Consider the following 12457-nt stretch of genomic DNA (forward strand, 5'->3'; position numbering starts at 1 on the left):
TTAAAATGAACACCCCTAAAGGTTGTATTATTACAAAATAATCAAAATATTGTATTATTAAAAAAGAATGAGCCAAATGTTGTATTATTTTTGGCAATTTTTCCTATTTTGAATTCAACAAATCATAATTTAGGGCATGTTCACATTTATTTAATTTCAGTCCAGTTCAGTTCATTTCAGCTCTAATCGGTTCAATTCAATTCAGTTCAACTCCTAATTTCCCTCTCTCATAAAATATTCATTTCAGCTCAATTCAGTTCAATTCAGCTCTAATTAGTTCAGTTCAGTACAACTCATTTTAGTAAATGTGAACATGCCCTTAGTTTTACGTATTAAAGTAATAACCTTTACCATTATAGGTCATAACCTAATTAAGTATATAGCATTACATGAAATTAAAAACTTTAATGCAGTTTTCGTATTTTTTTTTTATTATTAATCCCCTCATTAAAATTTTTTTTTAAAAACAAATCCCTTTATTTTCGTTTTGGCTTTAAGAAATCTCTTTTATAATTTCTTTACAATGGAACCTTCTTTTTTTTTTTTTTTTTTGAATAATTTTTAATTGAACCTCCTTGAATTTGTCACTATTTATTTGATTTGTATACAAAAATAACTTTGTTATATATGTGTATATATATGGTACAAAAAATATCTAATATATTATACGCAGTACATAAATATGTGTAGGCATAATTATGTAAAGAAAAATATAAATATATGATGTATATAAAAATGGCAAAAAAGTGTTCCTTAACGATAATAAAAAAAAAAGATGGGTCCTAAAATTATGGATATAGATGTATACGGCATGTAATTTAAGAAAGCTATATATATATATATATATATATATATATATATATATATATATATATATATAGTTCCTAAAATTATGCTGATTTTTTTTTTTTTAATGTAATTAAGGAATTTTTTTGAGAGAGAATATTTCTCTATAAAATTGCTAAAAAAAAAGGTGGCAAATGTTATTATGGATATCAGTTGACAAAAAAAAAACAAAAAAAAAAGGTGAATGATATCATTAAACTATAATTAAGATCAATAATAATCTTTCAAAACTAAATTTTTCGGTCAAACCTTCGCTAATTGTAAATTCGTTACAATGTACTTAGATATTTTGAATATATATAACAAAGCTATGTTTGTATACAAATCATATAAACAACTAATTAGGAATATACCAAAATTATAGGAACTAATTAATTATAATGAGTTCAAAATATAATCCCATAATTTTTTCCCAAGATTTCAAAATATTTTTTCCAAAATATAATAAGATAATAATCCCATAATTTTTATTTATTTATTTATTTATTTTTTTTTTTTTTTTTTACCAAAATGATATGACAAGAATTCCATAATTTTTTTTTTTGGTTTATGATTAGCGTAAAATTGTGATTTCCTCTAAAAATGAAATGCAATTGTTAGGTAATTCATATGTGTCTTGAGCACGAGCAGATTCCAATTATAACATAAAACTTAATTTTTTAAGTAATGACCAAAACTAATACCAATGAATGCCACAAGCAGATTTCAATTACAAATTAAAACTAAATTATTTAGGTAATGACCTAACTAAATACAGGTAATTACCTAACCACAAACAGATTAAAATAATCGCAGACCTCAATTATAGATCTAATAGGTTTGTGAGAAAAATATATATTACGAACTCTAAATTGCATAGCACACTTTCATTATCCATTGACCCGTTAAAAAAATTGAAAGATTTGTGTTTTAGATCATCATAATACATGCCCCAAAGGCTATTTTCATCCTCAAAACCATCAAACAACTTGTGTTTTTTTTACAAAAATCAATATTATATCAATCGAAGCCTAAAACGAAATTTGTATACGAATCATGAAAGCAGATTCGAAAACCAATGCAATCAATCCGATCTTTGGACAGAATTTTTGCCGGAATTTTATTGGTCTGGTATGAATTCCGAATAGATTATACAAGATTTTTGGGGTGGTTAATTAAGATCATGAATGAAGAACAATGATAAATTTTTTATTTTCTAAATTTTAATTATAATTTAATTTTCGAAAATGATTTTAATAAGATAAAAATAGATTTTAAAAAGTTATAATTACCTTTTCTTCAAAAAAAAAATACGTATTTACAATTATACATACATTTATAATATATTTAGGTATTTAAAAATAAATAAAAAATGAACCAATCATAACATGACACTTCATCATGTTATGGTGTCATTTTTTGAAAAATAAGACAGTAGAACATCCATGTGCAAAGAATGTAATGGATGGTTATTCTGATAACTCTCGGCTTTTTTTTTACTCTTAAAAAATTACAATAATTTGATTGAGACACTCATCATCAATATACATGTTTAACCATAATTTATGCAATTATGTTAGAGGCAAAGACATCAACATTACATCACATGAACGTTGAGCATCAATGCATTGAGAAATATGATTTTAAAGTATATAAATGACTTGAACCTGATGATTAGACTCGAGGATAAAAGTGAAAATGGTCTGAATACTAATTGTATAAGGTTAATCACATATAATAATTCTAACGTAGTCACACATTAAGCTACTTTTAATTTGATTAATTGACTATTAGTTGCAATTTATTAACTCTTCAAAGATAGGATAACACATACTAATAAACAAAGAGGGATGGATGAAATATGCCGTGGGACATTCAAATCTAAAAATAATCTCTAGGCCGTCAAGCGATTTGAAGATTTAAAATTCAATACTACAATGCAAAAACAAAAGACAAGTGGCAGTCATTTTGTATCTATTTTGCAGTATAATCTTGGTGTACATGTTACATGTAAGTGTGTAACTAATGCTTCAGTTTTAAATTCAAAAATAAAGATAAAATCCATACCAGTGTTTCAGATGAAAGCCAAGTTAGGCCAGCTTTTTGCTCGTGACCAAGCCCAAAATGATTAACTAATCTACCTTACACACTTGAACATAGTAAAAAAAAAAAAAATATACAAGAGTAAATATGTAATCGGATGTTGCTAATGAACGCTCTTGGAGCGATAGATAGTCTTTTAAAATACTCCTCATTTCCTAAATTATATTCCTAGTTCTCTCTATTATGTGAGTAATAAATGCTAAAAGTAGGAATGCAATTTAGCGATGGAGAGAGTAGTTTTTAATGTAGTACTCCCTCCATTCCTAAATTAAAAACCTATTTCTCTTTATTATGTGAGTAATAAATGCTAAAAGTAGGAATGCAATTTAGCGATGGAGAGAGTAGTTTTTAATGTAGTACTCCCTCCATTCCTAAATTAAAAACCTCTTTCTCTTTATTATGTGAGTAATAAATGCTAGAAGTAGAAATGCAATTTAGAGATGGAGAGAGTAGTTTTTAATGTAGTACTCCCTCCGTTCCTAAATTAAAAACCTCTTTCTCTTTATTATGTGAGTAATAAATGCTAGAAGTAGGAATGCAATTTAGAGATGGAGAGAGTAGTTTTTAATGTAGTACTTCATCCGTTCCTAAATTAAAAGCCTTTTTCTCTTTATTATGTGAGTAATAAATGCTAGAAAAAGGCTTTGTATTAAAGAACGGAGGAAGTATTAATTATGTATGTTAAAATTACACGTCTATCAATATAATTAATGTTTATTTCAAATTAAAACTTCTATTTTTAATTATCTTATCACACTCTTGAAACATTCGTTAGGTTTTTGCCTATTTAAAAAGATAATACTTTTTAACTAGTGTCCATAACATGCAAGGACAAATTGGCCAAAAAATACAAAAATAAATAATGAAGAAATTGTGTGAGCATGTGAATTACTGTCTCATATGGTAATTTTTAGGCAAAATTATTGGTATGCTCTTATCCCAATAAACTCTTTATAAATTGAGTACACAAACTTTAGACTTTCAAAACTAATTATAGTTCTTCGTTATTGCTCAAATAAGCTTAGGAATCAGAAATTTGCAATGGGCAGAAGACTTTTCGAGCTTTGCTTCTTATTGTTGCTTGTTCTCTTTGCTACTTGTAAGTAATTTGATCTGTTTAACTTTCATTTACTAATTAAGTATACTTCTTACATAGTATTTCGTATATTTATTGCGTTATTGGTCAATTATTAAAGATTATTTTCCCAATTGTAATTTTGTTGTTTTTAATGCAAATTGTTAGATACTGTAAACTCCTCAGATCGGAGTCGATTCCATTGATCTCAATATATAGGGTTACAAGTGTGAGTCCTAATCACGTTAGGAAAACTCAAAAGATAATTACACAATATATACAAAATATATCCAACGATAACAGAATATCTAGAATAATAATCCTATATTCTATCACAAATGTTTGATTATTAATATGCATGTGTATTAGTAAAGTATTATATGTTGGCATCCTAACAAATATATTGAAATGAATCTAACAAAATTTTACTCATATTGTTTTGAAAATTATAATTACAATCATATACAAGTAGTTAAAGTTTTTTAGTTTTAATTTCACTACTTGACCTTTTGTAAGTTAACTTGATGACTTTTAGAATTTTTTAACTTGATTATCACAAGTGTTTTGAAACAACTTTTTAAACTTTTAGGTTCAATTCGAAAATCCTGATTATAAAATACATTTTCTTCAATTTGTTTCTTTTTAGTTGTCACATAATGGCTTTTAATTTGCACAATTCAATCATTCTATTTTACCATAATCTATTGTGTTTTTCATAAAAAATATGAGCAATTTCAATCTAAATTAACCTTAATTAGGAACACTGAAGGTCTAAAGGTTAATTTGCATTGAAATCGTTAAACTTAGCTACACTGAAGTTTTTTTTTTCTTTTTTTTTTTTTTTTTTTTTTTTTTTGGTTAGGGGAAGGTTAATTTGCATTGAAATTGTTAAACTTAGCCACACTGAAGGTTAATTTGCATTGAAATCGTTAAACTTAGCTACACTAAAAGTTAATTTGTGTTGAAACCATTAAATATGGCCATACAAACGAAAATTTTGACGAAATTTGTAGAAGTGATGCCAAAACAATATCATACTAAAAAAAATTAGAATTTGTCTTATACATTTCGGGTGTACCGTACACTTGGGATTGAGCAAATAACCCCGAGTGTACAGAATAGACTCTAAAAAAAAGGTAATTGTTTACAAATTTAAAATGGATTTTTTTTTTTTTTTTTTTTTTTTTGAAGCATAAAGTGAAAATTAGTTGTTCGCAATAGTCTAACTTCAAATTATAATTGATTATATTCATGATTATAAATATACATTAATAAGCATAACTAAAGAAAATAGGTTAACTAAATGGAAGAAGAATGTACTAGTACTCGTATTTTATATTATCGGTCGTTTTAATTTTTTTTTTTTCTAATATTTTTTGCGCAATAATAAGGTCCTTTTTTTTTACTTTTATTTTAGAAGAGATTTAACAACATAAAATCACAAAAAATGCAGCGCAAGTGAAGCAAGCCGAAGGAAGGATATGCCAATCGCGAAGCAGGTACTTCAAGGGACCATGCATACATGATCATAACTGCGCGATTATCTGCCGCGCCGAAGCTTTCTCAGGTGGGCAATGCCGTGGTTTCTTCCACCACCGCCACTGCAAATGTACTAAGCTTTGCTGATTGCTAGCTAGCATTGCTTAGTTAGGGTAGTTAGTTGCATTGATCTACTAATAAACTTTAATGTTAGTACCGCAGCTTAGTGAATTGGAAGTACGTAATAAGCCTAGCTAGACAATGCATTGCATGTGGTATGTTAATGGTTACCTTTTTTTTTTTTTTTTTTTTTTTGGTGATGTTAATGGTTACTTGCTAATGAATTTTTAATCAACTCTTGTTAATTAAGTTAATATGTACTTGAGCATTTGAATGAATAATTAGTAAGTGCTACTTCATTTTTTTTTAATTTTTTTTTTTTGGTATTTTTTATTACTCCTATACTATAGCAACATAAATCAAATAAAACGTACGTATGCATATGAGTAATTTTACTTTACTAAATATGGAAAAATTATCAAATTGTCACACCAGTATTATTGGACATTGTCACACGTGGTCCACTACACCTAGAACACTAGAAGAAATCATGTTTGGATTTTTGATATTTGTAGACACTTGGACAAAAATTGTGTTCTACCTTAACATGGGTTAGTTTGCTTATTATGCATTCTCTCGGTCTCACCCTCCCATTATTTTTGCTCTATTACCATTTTTTGGGTTAAACTTTAAAAATTTTACCTATAAATTATCTATTAAAGATAATTTAGTCATAATCATAAGTGGTCTTGTTAGATTCGGTTATTATATATTTTATTAATATCATGTTTTTATAATTTTTATGGAGTTAACACAACAATTAGGCCCTCAATTGTTGATTTTTTCACCTTTTGAGTACTCAATTTATTTTGTTCACTCTTTGGGTACTCTAACCCATTTTCCGGCAAACTAACTCACCCTAACTCACCTTTAACCACAGATAATTAAATACTAATTAAAAAATGCACTTATTTTTATTTTTTTAATTTTATTTTAAAGGGAGCAAAAAACTTGACCATTAATCAAAAGCAAGAGCATCAAAAAGTACATATGGAGCTACACTATCAGGAACACAACCTTCCCAAATTTGGTCAAGATTAGGAGGAATATAACTAGCTAAATAATGAGCTGCGTTATTCCCACCTCGCTTGACGTGTGTCCATTGGAGGCTCTTAAAGGAAGCTCCCTGAGCCATAGCATCAAAAAATACCGCATCCAAATCTGTGAGATGGGTTGCTCCCTAAGACAATATGTTCAAAGCAACTTGGCAATCCGACTCGACAACATCATCTTCACACCCAAACTTGCGTCCTAACCTGATGGCCAATTCAATAGCTTTGGCTTCCGCTACTTCCACCTGCCACCAAGCCTTGACTCTCTTCGCTGCAGCAAACATCACACTGCCACTTGAGGCTTGACCATCTTCACTCGTAATTCTTGAGGTAAATTCATCGAATTCTACCTTATAAATCGCACAAATTGAATCCAAGACTTGTAGACGACGGTGGAGGATGATGAATCCAAAGCCGAGAAATGGAGGATGTCGTGGAGCTTAGGAGAACCCTAAATTTGTGTGTAATGTGAATAAAATTTAGGATAAAACCCTAGATTGAAAATTGAAGCTGGATGATGAAAAAAAGAAATTAAAATTTTACCTCAGAAACTGCTTCAATGGAGAACGTTGAATGCGCTTCAATGGAGAATGTTGGGTGCACTTCAATGGTTGCTGAGAAATCAGAGCAGGGGAGGAAGAAGAAACAATTTTGGGTGGGCCCCACATTTTAACCTAAGGTACTCAATTTTCAATAGGTCTAAGTTGCACCCTTGTGCACCTATTTTAGATGCAACACCAGCCCACAAGCCCAATTTCAAACGGCCCTATTACTAGTTGGTATACACTACACCCTAGTGTAGGTATCACAACCTACACCCCCATCAAAACACATCGTTTCACATGTTTCCCCTACCCCCACAAATCAGTAACTGCTCCCACTCACATATATATATATATTAAAAAAAAAAAAATCCATTTCAAATCATTTTCTCTCTCTAAAAACCATCTTCTTCATTTCTCTAGAGTTTCTCTCTCATCACACCGTCGAATCGGACGAAATTCGCTTCAAATTATTGCAAAATTGCTTCAAAACACTACATAATTGCTTCAAATGTCTAATATTCGAGATGAAATTAAACAATCGAAGCAACATTTTGATAAAGAGTAAGTAATTTTGTTCTTTTTACTTGCGATTTTAGTACAATTTTTTGTATGAAGCCTAATTTTGGTTCATTTTCTTGTGATTGTAGAGTGATTTTGGAAAAAAACACTTTAGAGAAGAACATGCAAGAAGAATCTGGAAAAACGGAGCAAAATGTGTCCAAAGAGTAAGTAATTTTGTTCATTTTCTTGCGATGAAAATTATAGAGCGAATTTATATGTGAAACCTAATTTTTGTTCAATTTTTTGCAATTATAGTATGACTTTGGAGAAGAACACTTCAGAGACGAGTAAATCAGTGAAAAATTCTGAAGAAATGTATGTACCCTAATTTTTGTTCATTTTTGATCAATTTTTTGTTCAATTTTATGTATGAACCCTAATTTTTGTTCATATTATTGCGATTGTAGTAAAATTTTACTGAAAATTAACAAATCAATTAAAACATTAACAATTTCTTAAATAAAACAGAGACGATGAAGATGATGATGTACCTCTTCAGTCAAGACTAGAAAAATTGAAAAAAATGAACAATTCTACAATTCCGAGGTAATATATGAACATATACTGAATTATAAATGTTCATTTGTATATTTGAATATATTTGACTTTATATTTGACTTTATATGCCAAAATAAAAAATGTTCATTTTTATGATACGTTATGCACATTTATGAAATGCATAAATATTCATTCATGTGAGTTGAGAAACTGACTTATGCATACTATGAAATCTTTTGATCATATATAAAATTCATAATGTTCATTTACATATATAGTAATGTAAATCAATGTAAGTATTATACTATAAACTTAGCAATTTTTATTGAAGAACTAATAAATTAAATCTGTACATTCTTCAGTTTTGTTTGCAGAGCGAAGGAAACCGTTTTAGAGAAGAGAAACAAATATTATAGTTCGTAGTTATTTTTTTTTATTATTATTGTTTCTTTAATTTTTTTTATTTTTATGAATGTTCATTTTCATTTTGTAAAATGTTCATTTATATGTTAGTATAACGTCATTCACATTTTAATAGATGATAAATGTTAATTTACGTATTGATAAATGTTCATTTTCATTATATACAAATGTTAATTTACGTATTGATAAATGTTCATTTTCGTTCTTATTCATGATCAACAAGTAAATGCATTAATTTTAAAATGAATATGTGCATATATTTAAAAGTTCATTTTTATACTACTAATTAAAGCACCCAATTATATCATGAATTAGTTATTTTAACAAATTTAATAAGGAATTTCAATAAGAGTGTGTGCTATGTTGTAGTTTTCATGGAAATGATTTTTACAATAACAATAAGGAGTGTGTGTCGTGCTACCTTCAAAAATTTTCAATAACAAGTACAAAATTATAAATTTTATACATTTTTCATCTATAATAATGCTCCTTAATTAAATGTTCAATTATAAATAATTGTATGTTCATTTACAACTATTATTAAAATATGTTCAGTTTTGAAATATTATATGTTCAAAATGACGTCACTTGGGGAGGGGGGTGTAGGTAGCAGAAGCTACACCGGGGTGTAGTGTAAAATTTTCTCCCTATTACAGAAGCCCCAAACCAAAATGAACCCGTCCAAAAATTGAACATATTTTTAAAATACAGCCCACTCAACCATCACTTTCAACAACTATTAATTTTTAAATATAATTTTTTTTAAAAAAAACATGACTCTTAAATTTAAATTTCTGAAATTTATTACTCCTCTCTTTGATTTTCTCTCTCTAACAATCAAACACAATTCACTCTCTCTCTTCAAAAACAACCATGAATATTTGAGATGAGATGAAAAATCAAACGGATTCTCCCCAAAAAAGGCAATTTTATGTAAATTTCACTTAATTCTTTTTGAATTTATATGATTATCACTTAATTTTGTTTGAATATTGTTCGATACTCTATTGGTCGAAATTTTTTTATTGGAATTGTCAAAAAAAATTAGTGAAATCAAACGGATACCTTATGTTCACATTCTGAAATGCATATGTTCATATTTTGAATTCTTATGTTCATATTTTGAATACTTATGTTCACTTTCTGAAATAAATATGTTCATATTTTTTATGCATATGTTCACTTTTTTAAATGCTTATGTTCCAATTTTGAATCCTTTGTAAACTTTCTGAAATGCTTATGTAAACTTTCAAAAATGCATATATTCACTTTCTAAATCCATATGTTCATATTTTTTTATGTATATGTTCATCTTCTGAAATGCTTAATTACGTTCATATGCATTAAAAAATGAATCAATACATATGTTCATATTTTGAATGCGTATGTTCATTTTCTAAAATGCATATGTTCATATTTTTAATACTTATATTGCGTATGTTTCATAATCAATTTATTTTTTATTTCTTCAATTTTCTTATGCTCATAATTAAAGGCCGTAAATTCAATTCATATGAATACATGTTCACTAACCTAATCAAATTGATCAAAATTCATTACAAAATCACCACAAAAAAGTCGAAATTTATACATAGATCTGATAGAAATTAAACTAAATACAATTACAATTGAATATAACCTAAAAAAAACCTAATTACAATCAACAAAACAAGACACTAACTTGAAATAAAAACTAATTCCATAGTAAGCAACAAAATCAATTGAGAAAGTGAAACAAAAGAGAAAAATAAAGAAAACAAAGGAGAGATAAAATGAAGAATGAAAGAGGAAAAACAGAGGTGAATAAAATTTTGATGAAAATTATGATTGAAATTTTGATGAAAATTTTGATTAAAATTATTACAGGAAAGAAAAGTGAAGAGAGTGTTCATCACCTATTACAAATTGACAAATACCCAAAAATTGTATATCAATCACAAATTTAGAAAATATAACCAATTAAACCAAATTACAAATCAATAACATAAACTAGCTTATATCAACAATGTCTTCAATATTCCAATTAAATCCTTCACGAATCAACGAAAATATAAAAAATGGAGGAGAGAGAGAGAAAATTTTAATAGAAGAAGATAATGTCAAACACAGTGGAGAGAGAAAATTTCAACCAAAATTAAGAATTAAGTAAAAAATTTGGAAAAAAAGAGAAAAAATCATGTGAAAATTAAGAAATAAGGAAAGAAATAAAATAGGAAGAAGATTGAAGGAAGGACATGAAGTAATATATACCAGTACTCCAGTAGTAGATAGTATATAGTGTGTTTGGTGTATAAAAATGGGGTATTTGATTAGTGGTGCAACCACCTTAGATGCACAAGGGTGCATATAAGAATATGCCCTCAATTTTTAACCAAGGGTACTCAATTGTTTGGACTGATTTAATTTTTTTGGCCGGAAATTGCGTCAGAATACAAAAACGGTGAAAAAAAAATGAGTACTCAAAAGGTGAAAAAACAACAATTGAGGGCCCATTTGTTGTGTTAACTCAATTTTTACGTGTATGAAAATAAAGATATAGACGTTTTAAGACAAGTATTGGAGATCGTATATCGTCAAATAGGGCAATAAAATAAGGATATGGGGAGTAACAAAAAAGCAACACCAACAGTTTTTGGGGGATTTTAAATTAATTATTTAAATACTTTTGATGCATTATTGTTCTTGTTATAATGACCACACTCCCTTTCTTCATTAACGCTTCCCCATCCTCGTTGTACGTCTTCCCTTATCTTGTTCTCCTCTTTTGCATAGCTAATTAAATAAAAAAATACCTACCAAAACAACATACGTACGTATACGTACAATTAGAAAATCTATCAATCTAATCGGTGGCTCTCTGTACTGACTCGATCTAAAAGTTCATAAGCTCATCCTATTTTGAACTATTTTCATATTTTGGTGAAACAATCGTTGTACAGTACTATTTTTTAACATTTTATCAATGGTAAAGATCTAGATCACGTAAAAAGGTCTTTTGTTGTTGGTGTTGAACAAATTAGTTAAATATAACTAAATCAAGAGCATGAATATCTTCAATCAACTTAAAAACCTAAGAAGTTCACTATATATATGAATGAATATCACAAATAAATCAAGAATCATATATAAATAAGAGTATGGTCACATATATATACTATATATGTAAATAGGTTAAGACCCTGTTCTCATCAAATTATTTTCAATTCAGTTCAGTTCAGCTCTAATAAATTCAGTTCAGTTCAGTTCATTTCTGTTCAGTTCAGCTCATTTCAGTCAATGAGAAGAGGCCCTAAATAGTTTTTTCTAATCAGTTGTTTCACTTAGAACACTGTCCCTCTAGCACGGTTGATCTCCAAAATTTCTAAATCCATTCATTCTACCTATTATTGCAAGTCTAACACAGAGTTTCAATGCTTGGCATTGTGCTTTCAACAAGTGCATGAAAAATTTGGTGCGGTAGGAACTTTGGAAAGGCGATTCTAGCCTGTATCTCGACCCTAAATTGGAGTTTGAATTGCAACCACAACATTGCATTATCTCTAGTTAAATTTTCTCCGATTTCTTTTACACTTGCGACAACATCCTACAATTAATTTGATATGGATCAAGTTCAATTCAAAGAGCTTACCAATCTATCTACACTATATATTAAAACTTAAAAGGTGTTCCTTCTAAATGAACGGTGTCACGTAACACTCTTCAACGTATATGACACGTTACAATGCCATGCAGTATTCAAAATTTGAATCCACAACTTCCAACATATAAAGGTTATA

Source organism: Chenopodium album, chromosome 13, assembly GCF_948465745.1.
Source record: "Chenopodium album chromosome 13, dcCheAlbu1.1, whole genome shotgun sequence".
NCBI classification, from domain to species: Eukaryota; Viridiplantae; Streptophyta; class Magnoliopsida; order Caryophyllales; family Amaranthaceae; genus Chenopodium; species Chenopodium album.